We start from the raw sequence: 16,645 nt of genomic DNA, 5'->3' as shown, positions 1-16,645 counted from the left end.
ACTGCTGGTCCAGTATCATCCGTGGTTTATTGTGAGGAGTACTGTCAAGGGCTCTACAAAGCCAAGTGGTTAGAGAGACCATCACGAACATGAGAGGACCAGACTGACTTCACGTGAAAAAAACAGCAGTGGTGGTCGGCTGAAATGCTTCAAGCGACTCACATTTATGTTTTTCCTGACAAGCAACCCCACAGGATTTTGTCTTCTTGAGTAAAATGCAGACACTGGTTGTCCAGCAAATCCAGAAACAAGTTTGGAAGCAACATATGCTGTGGATCACTTTTTCCTACCAACATTCAACAAGGATTTCTTGCATTCATCAAGTTTTTTTTGTATGCAGCCTGATAGTATTAAACTAGTTTTACACCCAGAGTTTGGTTAAATTTGAATCAATTTTTTTTTCTGATTTAAAAAAAATACAGTATATTGTTTCCTTTTATTTGCTGTGGTGTCCAGTTCATCTTTCCATCTTTTTGCAAAGAAAGCATTTATTGTTTGAAGTCATATGGACTGACGGGTACACAAGTAGTTAGTGCTTGAAGTGGTATTTAGATCCTTTAATCAAGTAAAGTGAAAACTTTACATTCAAAAAGTCTTATCATTAAAGTGTACTTAAAGTGTCAAATGTGTACTACCATGGTCATTGCTTTACTACTATATATTATGTCATTGGAATAATAATACTGCTGCATATGTTGCATTTTACTGCTGTAGATTTTTCTCATTTCTATACTGTTGTGGAGTTAAATCTACAGCAATGCATCAGATTCTAAGATCGTCGTGTTTATATCGGTGGTGTGCTGTGAGAATCACGTTTCTTTACAGTTAGTTTTTCATGAGTTCAGAAAAACAGACAAGTTTGGATGTTTGCAACAGTGAATTTTCCAGCTAATTATCAAATACTTAATTTAGCTTAACCCTCTAAACCCCAAAATCTGCTGGTGGGTTTAAAAGGCTTTTTATCTTTAAACTACTCACCAAATTTCCACCATTTATCAGAACCAGAAACTGTAAAAGCAGAAAGCTTAGTGGGGTTTTCATATTTCATAAAGTCCTTGAACCAATCGACTGTGATGTGCAGATCGGTTGGAAAATTTAACCAAATCCAATTTTAGAATTATAATATTTCAGCAAAATCCCTTTATTCTGCATGTGTCATTTAAAAGTATGCCAATGATTAAACTGTTTGAAAAACAAAAACAAATTCTTCCCTCCCTAGCAAACTTGCTCATTTGTGACGACTTTATTGCAAAAATATGAAGAAAAGTTTTGGCAATTTTGGCAATAAGAAATCAAATAATTCAACTATAACTAATTTAAGAACAGGCGTGAACTAACCGTGACGTCACCCGTTGGTTTCAACGCCGAGAAAATGAAGCCCAGATTTTGCTACTTTCTGGTCGCCATTTTGGATTTTTTGGAGCCAGTGACGTAAAAAGCTTCATCAAACAGGCTGGACCGGAGAGCAACTAGGGGCTGGACCAGTCAATGGGACTGTCAATCAAGTATAGCCACGCCCCCTGGCTCCACCAACTTTAACGATTTATTTAAAATTCAGTATTGATTTATTTTAAGACCGGTGATGAATTGGGGTCTATGGGCAAAAGCTTTTTGGAGCCAACCCTAGCGGACGGCGTGATATTGCAAGTTTTTGACACTTCTGGGTGGGCTTCAATTCTGGAGCCAGATGCTACGTCCATCTTTATATACAGTCTATGTTTAAGAAGAAGACTTTATATTACAGTGGTAGGAGTAAAAAACAAAAATGCCCAAAACTGCTTGAGTTTCAGAGATTTAACAAGTAAGACAATTTGCTCTACCCATGACGAAACGTTTAATTGTTTAGTTTATCACCAAACATTCAAACCCTGTGCATTTGGAGATGCATAACTTTCACTGGAAACAAAACTGTAATAAATAATGTAATATTTAAAAAGACAGACAAATGTAGGGGAGTTAAAAGTACAATATTTTTGTGATATTGTGAAGTAGAAATTGAAATTTAAAGTTGCAGGAAATGGAAATACTCAAAGAAATACTTCTGAGTAAATGTAGTTGGTTATATACATTCCACCTCTGCAAATAATTCATAATTTGCATTTTTAATCATGACTGCATCTGCCCCTCATACATACGCGATACGGTATATAAATAATGCTGATGACATAGGAATTTAATAAAAATAAAGAAACTGTAATATTACACGTGGATAGTTAGTGTGACGCCGTTACATTTCACTGACTTTTTGCAGCTGAACTGTTAAAATAGATAAGTAGGACACACGCTCAACACACTTCTGGTCTAAATGGTTTTTGGTCTCAGAGAAAATCCCTTTACTCATGTACTGACACGCGTAGGTGTTGCCATGGTTACCAAATTAACCGCACGTTGCTTGTAGCCTACATATGAGAATAGTACTTTGGTAACAGTTCACCGTGAACAATTTCGCATTGGAAATCATGCTAAAATCACATCTCACATCCCTGCAGTTGGTCTGCAATGTTTTCACACCACAACCACACAAACACCAGTACTCGCTTCAAACTGGACTGTCTTTTATAAGTGCTGTGGGGTGGGTCTGGTTTGGCACCATAGTTTGATTCAGTTGCCTAAATTTTACCATAGAGGTGGCAAATCAGAAAATGCTCCCGTGAGTTGTTATTAGGAAAAGACAGCCTATTTTTGAGGAAAGTCCAGCAGCCTTGTATCACAAACGTCCTTCACTGAGGCTCTGAGCTCCTGCCTCATCTCTGTTGCTTCGATCTACGGCTTTAGCTAAATGCCTTCTAAGGTTCACACACTGCAGTTTGGAAATCCCCTACTCTTCTCTTTCTTCCTTCCTTCTGACCTTGACACCTTGACTTCTCAACTGAAAGCAGAGAATAGGGAAAAGACGAGAGGAAAAATAACATTTGACAGCGAGGCAGGATGTTAATGCTGTGACCTTTAAGGATGACACAGTCCTTTAAAGAGAGGGACCCACAGTGAATGTGTTTACATGCACTTAAGCAGCCAAGTTACTCAGAGGAATTAGGCTCTGTGAGTAATCAGGGAACACGTTTGCATGCACAGTAGTAAAGTGGTTACTGTAAATCTGTGCACGTTTAGAAAACCAGATTTTTCCTCCACCTCTGAATAATTTTAGATGAATGGCTTCCTGCTGTCTGACATGTTTTGTTTTTTTTTTACTGTGCATCTGTGTTGGAGGAGACATTAACTGCAGTGACAGAGACAGGCAGGCAGAACAGAACCGATGCTAAGCTGTGAAACAACTTATTTCGACTTCTATAGGCCACGTTAAAAGGTAGACTTTAGGACGCCTTACTTTAAATTAAGGATCACGCTGTGAAATGATCATGCTGTTATCCACTCTTTGCCTGTCTGCCGTATTTTGTCTTTCACAAAGGCTTCCTCCCACAGTCCAAAAATATGCTGAGGTTAATTGAGTACTCTAAATTGTCCGTAGGTGTGAATGTGAGTGTGAGTGTTCGTCTGTGTATGTAGCCCTGCGACGGACTGGCGACCTGTCCTGGGTGTCCCCTGCCTTCGCCCGAGTCAGCTGGGATAGGCTCCAGCTCCCCCCGCGACCCTAGTGAGGATAAAGCGGTGTATAGAGGATGGATGGATGGAAACGCACTTGTAAAATGCAGATTAGATGCATAGAGAGGAAGCAGCATCCAAGCTGGGAACCAAAGTGTATGTAATCACAGTCGGTGTATAGCTACAGTTTAATTACTGTTCACTGGACCTTTTTGTTCTAATTGATTTAAAGGAATACACCTTTTAAAACCCTGTGATTTGAATGTAATAGAATGTTGTTGATTTTCCCCAATCCCAACCTTTGAGATCACAGTAGCACATCCCTAATATAGAAATATTTTTACAGCCCAGTCTCACACCAGTATGTGTAATAACTGTAGGTCCACACTGCGAAATGTATTATTTTCACAAGACATACTGGAAAATTGGCGATGCTCACGTTTTTCAGAATCTAGCCTTGTGGTGGGAGTCGGAGCTTTGTGGTTAGTTTTTGCTCAGGTGTACTTCAACCTAAACCACGATCTTTTCTTTAACCCGGTTAGGTAGTTTTGGTATCCAAACCAGATAAAGCTGGTATGTAGCATGAACAAAAGCAAACGGCTCATAAAAATGCAACGTGAAAAAATAAATGAAAAAAAATGGTCCCACACAGCATTTAAAAAGGCTCCGGTTTAGAATTTGCTGCTGTTATTCTATGTGCAATGGGAAAGAAACTCTCAAAACACATTAGAGCCAAAAAAATATGGCATTTTATAGTCATTATTGTAATGCTAGTACTTTATGCGGTAGGTTTTGGTTATACTAAGCACACGTGGATTATACTGACTAAGTGGTTGAAAATTTTTCCGCTGAAGATCAATAATTATTTTTGTTGGAATCCATTTTCCTGCTGTAAATATGAGCTGAACATTTAAGAGCCACCATGTAAGCATGTGAAGGGTTAAATGTGATGTTCAAAATGCAGGTTTTTGGTGACTAATTTCCCTCTAAGTGATGACACTAACAACACCTTGGACAGCAGTGCGGTTCTGAACAAGCGTGTACTGCCTGCTGCTTGCAGATTGTGGAGCCTTTAAATACACATTCAGAGTGAACCATTGTTTTTATAATTTCTGCCAGTCATGAAGGCAAAAATGCAACAGTTCAATTTGATGCTTGTTTAGGATCCAGTGCATCATAAATCTGACCAGACAATTGCTTTTATGGTCTTAGGTTCAGAGGAGCGTTGTGTTGTATCCTCTAGGAATAAAGAGGCAACATTTTTTTTGCCTTCCTTTCTCATAAATTCAAAACCATTGTGGGTAAAATGTCACAGCTTGACAGTGGAGGTAAATCCTGGGCCAAGTCGAGGGGTTGCAGTTAGTTTAGCAGCAGAACAGGGAGGCCTTAATACTGTAAGTTCAGTGGGGATGGGTGATCTGTAGCTGAAACATTTATCACGATAAAATGTTTCATTCCAGTCGATAATCTCAAAAAGAGGAGGAAAAGCTTGGTTTGAAATGCACCATCTAACCACTTTATTTTTCAATAAAGCTGGCGCTTTTAATGTTAATAACAATGTGAAATGCAAATTATTTACATAAATAAATAGGAATAAAGTGACTCACCTTGATACATATTAGATAAAGAAATTAAATAAAATCAATTTTGAAGTAAACTGACCTGACAATTAAAAGATGCAGTAAACAAAGTTAAAGAAACTCTTGAACTTTGGGTATCCAGAGGAACATAGAGGGTGAAGCTAACTTTCAGCAGTGTCCATTAGAGCTTAGAAACATGAAAAAAAAACGGCAACAAAAAAGGTAAGAACCATTAAAAAGAGTTCATCAATGCAGATGATACCTACCCTACATTTTCACAGGACCTACAGTTTCTTTTTAACCTTATTATCATGCCTAATGATGTTTTTCAATGCTACAAGACATACTATAAGCGAAATAGGCAGTAAATGCCATGAGTAAGTATTTCTGCCCTCAAACTGCAATATAGCAGTGACAGTCTCCAAAACACAGATTCAGACTTTTATACAAACACAAACCTAAGAATCAATGCTGTTGTTTTCATGGTGGGACTTTCTGTGTCATTTTGCTTCTTCAGAATCAATTTCCTTGAACATTACAACTTGACATTGTGTTGCGTAGAGTAGTTTAGTAGTGTTTGAGCAGAAGCTGAAAGCATGAATCGGCTCTTTGGAGGCAACAGTGTGGAGTTACTTCTACAAACTTTAAATTTTGCAAGTTTAATACATAGAAAATTGTTTTTAGTTTATTCTTTTACACCTGTAGATGGACCTTAACCCTCCTGTTGTCCTCATTCATGGGCACCAAAACAATATTGTTTCTTTGTCTGAAAAAAATCCAAAAACTCAGCAAAAAATCCCCAAATTTCTGAAAATTTGCAAAACCTTCAGGAAGAAAATTCCAATAATTCCTTAAAAATGTCCTTTAAAAGTTTCATTTTCAAAAAATCCACCAAATTTGGCAAGAAAATTCTTGCAAATATTTTCAAAAAATGAGTAAAAAATTTTCCAAGAAAAATCCTCAAAATATCTGAAGTGATTACATATATATTAGTAAAACTTACTTACTTACTTACTGCCAAAGTCCAGCAAATTTCGCTGGATTTTGGTTGATTTTTTTGTGAATGTTCTCAATAAACATTTTTAACATTTCTTTTTTTCCACCAAAAAACGTTCAAAGATTTCTCCAAAATGTTGAAAAAGTGGACATCAGATGTTTCACTGTAAAAATATATATTTTTCCTCACATTTTCAAACTTTAAAACGGGTCAATTTTGACCCGCAGGACGACACAGGGTTACAGTAACAAGGGTTTAAATTTCTGAAAGCAGCTGCTTAATGATACTGATGTGTCATAGAATACGCCACATAAACTCCAGAAACATGCTATAGTATCTTAGAAAAACCGATGAAAGACTTCCTCAGTGCTGAATGAGAGACGGCACTGAGTTACAGGAGTTAAAGGAAGAGAGGCTAACCCAGGCTTGACTTTAGTCCTCTACTCCTGGCTGGTATAAATTGTTTCATTGAATTCATTGCTGTATAAAAGGCAATTAAACTTGAAGAATAGTGAGTGCGTGCATTGTAAGCGGCCCCCAAAAAACATTTCTGCACTGAGAATGCTACAGACATCTCCACATCTAAGTCCTTACTCATTCTCAACAAGGAGGCCGTGGGTGCCAAAGGTGGAATTGCTTTTTCAACTCACTGAATTTGTTATATTTGCTTTGAATGCCCAAGGACGATACATAATGGCAAGCGTGCAGCGGTGGGAAAAAAAAATGGAAGATGATGGGTGATGAGTGAGGCAGAAGGAACAGGCGAGTAAACAATAGTGTCTGTCTGAGATTCTCGTCTGTTTCAAGGCTCACCGAGTGTTTTCTGCGGGTCGCTAGAGCCTCGGCCAACCTCGTCTCCTTACAGTCTCGAGGCCCGGGTACAGTCCGTCCACACACGTATCAATACTCGCACACACACTCATTGAGGGAGCTATTGCCATGGGAACCAACCCCTCTATGACTATTCCCTTCCCAGGAGAAGAATAGGCACCAATCTTTCTCAACCTCTCTTTCTTTGTCAGATTTTCTTTCCCCTTTTTTCTGGTCGCTACAAGCTCTCATCCCTCTCATCTGCTTTCCTATCCCGCATGTACAGGAGCAAACACTCATGTCCTCCTGTTCCCCTCCTCTCTTTTCTGCTCGTCTTTGACAGTCATGAGTTTGATTTGTTCTGCATAATCTATCCACGCTGGGATTTTTGCAATTTTTCACAAGTGAAAAGCAAAAGCATTATCTCAACTCAAACCTGCACAAAAACTGTCACGGTTGTTTTCGAGCTCTAGCCAAAGAAACATAATGAAAGGAGGATTGTTTGTCATTTCAAGAACCAAGAGAGAAAAATACCTGGTTAAAAATAGAAAATTCTTTGGTTGCCCCCTTTTCTATTTTTCTCTAAAACACGGAGGGGTTTGAAGAGATTTCCCGTGAGTGACTCATTGCTTTCTGTGAACTTGCTCCAGGCAGGTCGTTTTTTATTAAAGCCAGACGAAGCTAAGTTCTTAGATTTTCAGACACCCTATCGACGTGTCCATGTTGGACATTACCCAATCAATACTGCTGCAATTTTCTTGACCACCCATTACAACAGGAGTCAATTTGCCTTATAGAAATATCAAGGGGGGGTGTTTTTTTTCCGTCTTTTTTGCTTTGAGGCTGAGCTACGGCACAACTGGCTGAATATTGGCTTTTGTGTTTTCCGTCTCGCCTGGAGGGTTCATCCTAATATGCCGTCTCAGGTCTGGGGCGAAGCCAGAGGCTTGAATAACTTCGTATCTTCAAAAGCGTGATCACTGTCACCTTGCAGTGCGGTGAGGGAAAATAATCTTTGCCCGAAATCTTGTAACCAAACATTTCAGGGAGAAAAGATGAGAGACTTCCAGCTGGGGCTGCAATCAAGATGACACCCTGTCATGAGGACTGCAGAACTCATGGCTTATCTACCAGCATGTCATTCAGCCTTGTTTACTGGGTAAAGGTTGCATTACAATTCTGCTCATTGACATTTGTGTTCAACAAATTGCCTGTGTTTGTATCCAAAATGCACTAAACTATAAAAACACTTCTAATTACACTCTGGATGTTTTTAATTATGGATACTTCTGTCAACCAAAGACCTACAAGTTCTCATTATCTAATTCTTGCACCCTCTTACTTGATTTTTTTTTAAAGTAGATGTCACATTCTAGCATCTTTCTTTGGGATCACATCTCTACCATGTACATTTACAGTGTAGTGAATCTGAAACTGGTACGAGTTTCTCTCTGGCTTTCAGCGAGCAAGACAAGAAATGAGAGTAGAATGAAATTAACATGGTTTAAACATAACTGGCTTTCAATTAGAGCCACCACACACACTGTATTTCTGAGTATAAAATGTTCTGGTGTTTTGTTATGTCACTCTGTGGGTGTTTTTCTGTACATACTGAGTGGAGAGGAGTACGCTTTATGGTTTAAACCAACCAACGCCAATTACCTTAATGAAATTTCACACCCCATGGGGGAATTCTTTATGCTGGGATCAGATAGCAAACATAAGTTGATTAAAATACATGTTTGCTAAAAGAAAATCAACACAGCTTCAGAAAAGACACAAATGGATGGCAGAGAGAAAGGAAACCCAGAAATATGACTGGTAGTGTATGTTGTGACAGGCTGGTTAACATGTGTCAGTGATGAGCGTTCAAGAACACAGTGTTTGGCTGATTTGAAAGGGCTATACCCAAATTGCAAAATATTTTCCACTTACCTCAGTATTTAGCCCTTAGTTTCTCTTTTTTTTTTCCATTATGCAAGGTTTGAGATATCCGTGGGCAATGATATTAAATCATTAATAAAGGTCATAAACCTACAGTTATAAATGTTAGTAAATTATCAATAAAGGTTAATGAATCTGACTTTAAAAAAAAACATCAATTCTGCAAAACAAATGTTGATAAAGTCATTAATGAAGAGTCATTAGACACCTTCTAAGAAGCTGTCACCAAAGGTTAGGGAGACATTTGCAATTCTAAATGTTACTAAATCATTAGTGAAAGCTCTTTTTTAAACAACCATTCATCAAGTCGAAAACTCAAGGACAAGTTCAGATTATTTTTAAGAGTACTTTACAGATTTCACATGAAGTCTACATTGAAAGAGTCATGATTCACTCGAATCATTCCTTCTCTCTATAGTGGCCATGAAGTTACACTTTTCAAATGGATGTTTTCCAGTTTCACATGAACTTTCTCTTTATCTCTCTTCACTGCAGCTCAGGAGGATCAGGGCAGCACAAAGTGGGAATTTGATCCTATTACTGAAGTATAACTTTGGAAGATATTCAGATGATTTGTTTACCCTGGCTGAAGCTTGGCATTAAAATCAAACCAAACTGTACCAAACCAAATGATCTTTCAAAAGCATTTTTACACAGGACGGTATGAAAATAGCAGGCGTAAACTAACCGTGACGTCACCCGTTGGTTTCAACGCCGAGAAAATGAAGCCCAGATTTTGCTACTTCCTGGTCGCCGTTTTGGATTTTTTGGAGCCAGTGACATAAAAAGCGTCATCAAACAGGCTGGACCGGAGAGCAACGAGGGGCAGGATTGGCTGAGGACTCTCTTATCCCGCCCACGTTTTACCGCAGAGGCTTCTGTTGCTGTCTATCAAGTATAGCCACGCCCCCTGGCTCCACCAACTTTAACGATTTATTTAAAATTCAGTATTGATTTATTTTAAGATCGGCCACCTGATCTCTCATTTTGACCATGAAAACTAACGGGAAAAAAATCCTGAGCTGTAGAACATCAGTCTATCAAATTTTATTTTTTCCAAAAATGAATTGGGGTCTATGGCGAAAAAGATTTTTGGAGCCAACCCTAGCGGACGGCGTGATATTGCAAGTTTTTGACACTTCCGGGTGGGCTTCAATTCTGGAGCCAGATGCTACGTTCACTATATATACAGTCTATGGAAAATAGGGATAGGTATAGGTGTGGTTACCTTTGTGCATGTGAGTACTGAACTAAGACAGTGACACCAGCCGACCTGGCAACCCATGCGCTGCTCTTATTAGTGGCATATACTTGCAATTGATTTATAAAGCATCACAAAAAAGCAGTTAGTTACAATTTGTAACTGCATAGGAAAAGGAGGCACAAGTCTCTAGACAGCTATCTCAAAATCTCTACAGATTAAACCAAAACTGTCTGCATGGCTACATATGACTCTTCATTAGTGTGTAAATGTGTTTTCGTGCAGTTTAGGTGAATTAACCCTTTAGGGAAATGGTTGTTTCACCCTTTGCCCTGAGTACATTTCCATTTTTGATGTGGCATTATAGCCCAAACCACAATGGCTTCCACATTTCCAACATCCGCGCTGCAGAGTGGCCAGTGTATGAGGCAGCCATATGGGGTTTCCCTCCTCTATGTGCGTATGCGTGTGTTAATAATGCATGTGTGCACCTGTGTTTATGTGCTCATGCCATGCATATGTGTAGCATGCATGCATGTTCCCATGGGTTCATTGCATGTTATGTGTATATATACAGCTCACTTACCCTTTGATGTACACACTTGGCATGTGGACATGTGTGTGTTTGTGTGCTGCTGGTATTTTTTTTGTGAAGCCAGTGCTGGGTGGCAGCCGTGCTACGAGCAGTAGTGTTAGTTGTTTTACTACATTTCTTATAGGGCTGAACAATATGCAAAAACGTGTGTGTACATACGACACATTGTCATTTCCTCCAAAATTTGCAACTGTCCTTATTGCAATTTGAAATATATTTGGAGTAACTGCACAGCCCAAATGTCTGGCTTCCAGGGTGGTTACGATGCTATTTTCCTGAATCAGAAAGCTTTTATTGTGGGTGATTATTTTATTGCTGTGCAGTAGGGTACACATGAGCTACATTTTCCTGGGCATTTCTACAGCAACAAGTTCAGCAGAGCTTATAATGTCTAAAATAAAGTAAGAACCAGTATGTGATGCCTCCTTCATACATGGACATATATGCACTTCACTCTGCAAACACCTGCTACCAGCTAACTGTAAGCTAGCTACATGTTTTTCAGTGTCCATAGGCGGGAAATTTGAAAAAAAAAAAAATTACTTGTAAAATAAAGAAATGAAGAAATACATAAACTGGCTTCTAATGTAGTAAATTGCTTTTACCATGTTAGTGTTATCTTAGCTCATTATACTTCCCAACACATTTTCCCAGCACTGTATGAAGCTACACTATGTGTGTGCTTTATGTCTTTTTGTTTTTATGTACCTGTTTTCTATGGGTTTAGCTATGTGTATACTGAGTTTAAATATTTGCGATCTTTCTGAGTATTGTGTCTGTAGATTCTCAGTCATCCAAGTCATAAGAACCATACACACGTGGACAAAATTGTTGGTACCCCTCAGTTAAAGAAGGAAAAACCCACAATTCTCATTGAAATCACTTGAAACTCACAAAAGTAACAATAAATAAAAATTTATTGAAAATTAAATAATCAAAATCAGCCATCACTTTTGAATTGTTGATTAACATAATTATTTAAAAAAACAAACTAATGAAATAGGGCTGGACAAAAATGATGGTACCCATAACTTAATATTTTGTTGCACAACCTTTTGAGGCAATCACTGCAATTAAACGATTTCTGTATTTGTCAGTGAGCGTTCTGCAGCTGTCAACAGGTATTTTGGCCCACTCCTCATGAGCAAACAGCTCCAGTTGTCTCAGGTTTGATGGGTGTCTTCTCCAAATGGCATGTTTCAGCTCCTTCCACATATGTTCAATGGGATTCAGATCTGGGCTCATAGAAGGCCACTTTAGAATAGAATAGAATAGAAACGCTTTTCTCTCAGCCATTCTTGGGTGTTTTTGGCTGTGTGTTTTGGATCGTTGTCCTGTTGGAAGACCCATGACCTGCGACTGAGACCAAGCTTTCTGACACTAGGCAGCACATTTCTCTCCAGACTGCCTTGATAGTCTTCAGATTTCATCGTACCTTGCACACTTTCAAGACACCCTGTGCCAGATGCAGCAAAGCAGCCCCAAAACATTACTGAGCCTCCTCCATGTTTCACCGTAGGGACAGTGTTCTTTTCTTCGTATGCTTGGTTTTTGAGTCTATGAACATAGAGTTGATGTGCCTTACCAAAAAGCTCCAGTTTGGTCTCATCTGTCCAAAGGACATTCTCCCAGAAGCTTTGTGGCTTGTCAACATGCATTTTTGCAAATTCCAATCTGGCTTTTTATGAGTTTTTTTCAGCAGTGGTGTCCTCCTTGGTCGTCTCCCATGAAGTCCACTTTGGCTCAAACAACGACGAATGGTGCGATCTGACACTGATGTACCTTGGCCTTGGAGTTCACCTTTAATTTCTTTGGAGGTTGCTCTGGGCTCTTTGGATACAATTCCAACGATCCGTCTCTTCAATTTGTCATCAATTTTCCTCTTGCGGCCACGTCCAGGGAGGTTGGCTACTGTCCCGTGGGTCTTGAACTTCTGAATAATATGAGCCACTGTTGTCACAGGAACTTCAAGCTGTTTAGAGATGGTCTTATAGCCTTTACCTTTAAGATGTTTGTCTATAATTTTTTTTCGGATGTCCTGGGACAATTCTCTCCTTCGCTTTCTGTTGTCCATGTTCAGTGTGGTACACACCTTTTCACCAAACAGCAGGGTGACTACTTGTCTCCCTTTAAATAGGCAGACTGACTGATTATGAGTTTGGAAACACCTGTGATGTCAATTAAATGACACACCTGAGTTAATCATGTCACTCTGGTCAAATAGTTTTCAATCTTTTATAGAGGTACCATCATTTTTGTCCAGGCCTGTTTCATTAGTTTGTTTTTTTAAATAATTATGTTAATCAACAATTCAAAAGTAATGGCTGTTTTTGATTATTTAATTTTCAATAAATTTTTATTTATTGTTACTTTTGTGAGTTTTCAAGTGATTTCAGTGAGAATTGTGGGTTTTTCCTTCTTTAACTGAGGGGTACCAACAATTTTGTCCACGTGTGTAAAAGCTTCAGTAAAGAGCAACTGGATTTCTCTTTTTGCCTCTGGAAGATGTCAGCTCTCATCCAAGAGGCTTCTTCAGAACAGTGTTGTATTCCTTTGGGTACTTTTTAATGTCCTTGCAGGAGCGTATTTCTGTGGACTGTGTGTTTCAGTGTTTCTTGCTATGTTTAGTTTAAAACTATCATATTGAGGACATTTTGGTGTTGCAAGGACCACTGAGATGGTTCACACTACTTCAAAGGGCTTCGTTTGAGGATTAGCACTTGGTTGTAAGGTTTAGGTTAGAATTCGGATAGGCATTAAGTTGTAGTAGTTAAGCTTAGATGGAGGGTTAAGGAATGCATATGTAAGTAGCCGTGTTTCCATTTGCAGGATTCAGTATCTACGTACTGTCTTTAGAAGGTGGCGGTGTAGGCAGCGTTACACAGTGTCAGAATGAACAGAGTAGAAGAAGAAGTGAGAAGAAAAAATGTGGTTTGCCACAAAGAAACCTAAAAGAAGACACTCAAGAAATATGAGAGATAAATGGAAAGAAGTCTTCAGGACCTGTTACAGCTACAGTTATTCTTTCATGTCAGCTGGTTTTACAGATGTGTCATGCTGTTCCAAGGAGATGACAAAAGGATATGAAACAACTCATCAATTATGAAAATTTATTGTTCAGTAGCTCAGAAATTACTCAAAAAAGGTGTTCCCCTTCTGATGAACTCTTTTCCAATTAAACTTAGTAACCACCTCCAGCTAGCATAAAAACTAGGTACTTTCTAAAACATAATTTGCCACTTGCGCTAACTTTTTGTAGTGAAATTCTTCAAAATGTACATAAAAAGACATGGAAACATTGCTGCTGAGGCACCTCACTACAATAAAAGTAAGTGTGTGTGTGTAGGTGTGTGTGTGTGTGTGTGTGTGTGTGTGCGTGTGCGCGCGCATGACACAGACTGAGACAGAGAACTCCTGACCCACCAACACTGTAGAGTTAACGCAGCCCGACGCTCCACAACCCCACCAGCTGGAACTAATTAACAGCAGTTCAGTTCAGTGAGATTGAGCTCTCTCCTTCACTTTCTCTCCTACACACACACACACACAGAGAGAGAGAGAGAGAGACAGACACACACACACACAAGCACACATGTTTCACTTCTTTCCCCCCTCCCGGCTTTTCCTTTCTCTCATGCCCTCGTCTTCCTTCAGCCTGACACCCCTCCTCTCCTCACCCCCGCCCTTCCTTCACCTCCTGCCATCCCTCAACTTGTTTTTCCCTTTAAACCTCCTCCTCTCATACATGCACGCATGCTTGGATGAACTCGTGAGCCCACAGCAGTCTAGGCGTGTAAACATCCACATGTACAGGCAGACACGGCAGATACGGCAGTCACGCACGTCGCACGAAACATCACACGGGGGAAACCCACACTTACACCCTTCATACGTACAGTACAGTAGCTCACAAATCACACACTCTGCTGCCTTTCCTGTCATGATTCACTCCGTTATCGGATCCAGGTAGACATTCTTATCATTCTCAAAACACTGCTGATGTGCGTGATCAATGACCACTGCGTGTGTGAGCAGTGTGAATTAGCGAACGTGTGTGTGGTAGCAGTGGATTCAGAGCTTGTTTTGGAACACGCCGCTCAAACGCCGAACTTGCGGCTTGCGTCTAATACATCAACGCTCTGTGGGAAACAATTGCCACCGTGCAGTCCAAGTTTACAGTGGCTGCCATCCAGGGAAGCAGGCGTGAGTACAGTAACATCTGTTTGGAAGTTCAAATTCATGCGCATGCTGTTAACAGGAACCGAACTTACCTGTTTGACAATCTGGTGGAAAAGTTCACTGCTTGGACACAGCAACTGGACGAGAGCTTCCAGCAGAGAATCGCATTCTACTTGGAGGGAGAAAAATTGCAGAGAGAGGATGGAGGACGGGTTCAGATCCTGTCCGACAAGCTGGCTGAGGTTGCCGTGGAGCTGGCTGGCTTGAAGGAAACACAATCCTCCGACAGGCAGGCAGGCAGCAGAGAAACAAGAGCGTCTGTTGGCTCAGCAGCAGCAGCAGCAGCAGCTCCAGCGGTTTTGCTTCGTCTTCCCCCCTCACCACCTAACGGAGCTCAAACACACTTGTACGCTCGGTGTGTTTAGGTCATGCTCAAAGTATGCCTGTATACCAGTGTTCTGCAAGCTCAGGGAAACCACATCCTGTCACATATTTACCTCCCTCCCCTGTCTCTCCCTCTGTTTTCAGCTTATCTGTCTGTGTGGTGTTCTCTCTCTTTCTCTGTCTCTTTTCTTGTGTCTTTCTCTCGCTCCCCTGTGATTGTCTGAAGCAACTGAGCGCTCTGACCCAGCGTCTGTTCAGAACAGCCTCTCTGCCTCAATGTCTGCCTCTCCGGCAGCCGCACCAGTTCCACACGACTGACTGAAGAATCCATCTGAGGAGAGGACGGGGGAGAGGAAAGGGGAAGGAGGAGGGGGAGATGATAGAGGGGAGGTGGAGAAAGGGGGCTTCGCTGGGAAATACCAGAGTTACAGAGAGGGAGGAGACGAGGAAGGGTGGGTGGGTGTTGTTTGGGGAGGAAAGGAAAGGTGGGAGGACAGAAATAGCAATCAATAGTTTGTTTGAGAGAGAGAGAAGTAGAAAGAAAGCAGCTGTGCCACATAGTCGATAGTCGCATACATTCAAAGCTGCATGGTCTGGGAATGGCTGAAGAGTTTCGGGAGCTGGTGATAAGTTTAGCTAAATGAAAAAAAACAATGATGGGCTTGTTGAATATGCATGTGACTGTGTGATCCTCGGGACTCGGGTTCTTCATCTGTGTAGTGGTTATGCATATTTAATACGTCCGGGTCAGGACCCCCTATAGCTCCATATTCATTATTTAAGCCAGTTTGTATGAGGGACCACCGCTCTCAAGAAACAGCTGCTGTCTGATACATAAACTGTGATTTCCAGCACCACCACCACAACAACATGAATTCGTGCTGTAGGTGAACGCATATTTGTATCACTGCTGGGGGAAGAAGTTTAATTCGACTCTGCAAATCTTATCCTTTATTGATGGACGCAGCTAATTAAGATCTTTTCTGCCCTGGATGGATTTGATAGTTTTAAGCAATTTAATATCTTGCTTCTTTCAGCTCTGTGGAGCGTTTTAATGTTATTAAGATTACTGTCTTCTCGGCTGCAGCTTCACAGTGTTTGTTCACTCTCACCTCTCTCATAGCAAACTGAAGCTCTTCTGAACCCACCGCACAGTACCGTCTCACCACCAGACCCTGGGGAAACACTGTAGTGGTGCATTTAGCAGCAGAAGAGGCACATACTCCCTCGAGATTTAAACAGAGTTGGAAAAAGAGTGAATATTTTACACTGACTGCGAAGATACACAGCTTCAAGTGTGCACTAATGTTGCTTGTTGTTTTAATGGGTAAATTTGCTAATATCCACCTCAGTGTCAGTGTTGTGTTAACAGCTTGTTTCTGCTGCCCCCAAATGGACAAAAAATTAAGTTACTA

General features: G+C 40.3%; 1 pseudogene; it reads right to left on the bottom strand.

The window, feature by feature from the left end:
- LOC110954857 (raftlin-like) overlaps nucleotides 1-15,642 on the bottom strand; it is a 135,462-nt pseudogene extending 119,820 nt beyond the window's left edge.
- Between the last annotated feature and the right edge of the window lie 1,003 nt (nucleotides 15,643-16,645).

This window comes from Acanthochromis polyacanthus, chromosome 12, assembly GCF_021347895.1.
Source record: "Acanthochromis polyacanthus isolate Apoly-LR-REF ecotype Palm Island chromosome 12, KAUST_Apoly_ChrSc, whole genome shotgun sequence".
In the NCBI taxonomy this organism is placed as follows: domain Eukaryota; kingdom Metazoa; phylum Chordata; class Actinopteri; family Pomacentridae; genus Acanthochromis; species Acanthochromis polyacanthus.
The sequence above is the reverse complement of the archived record's forward strand: the minus strand, read 5'-3'. Positions and strand labels throughout refer to the sequence as shown.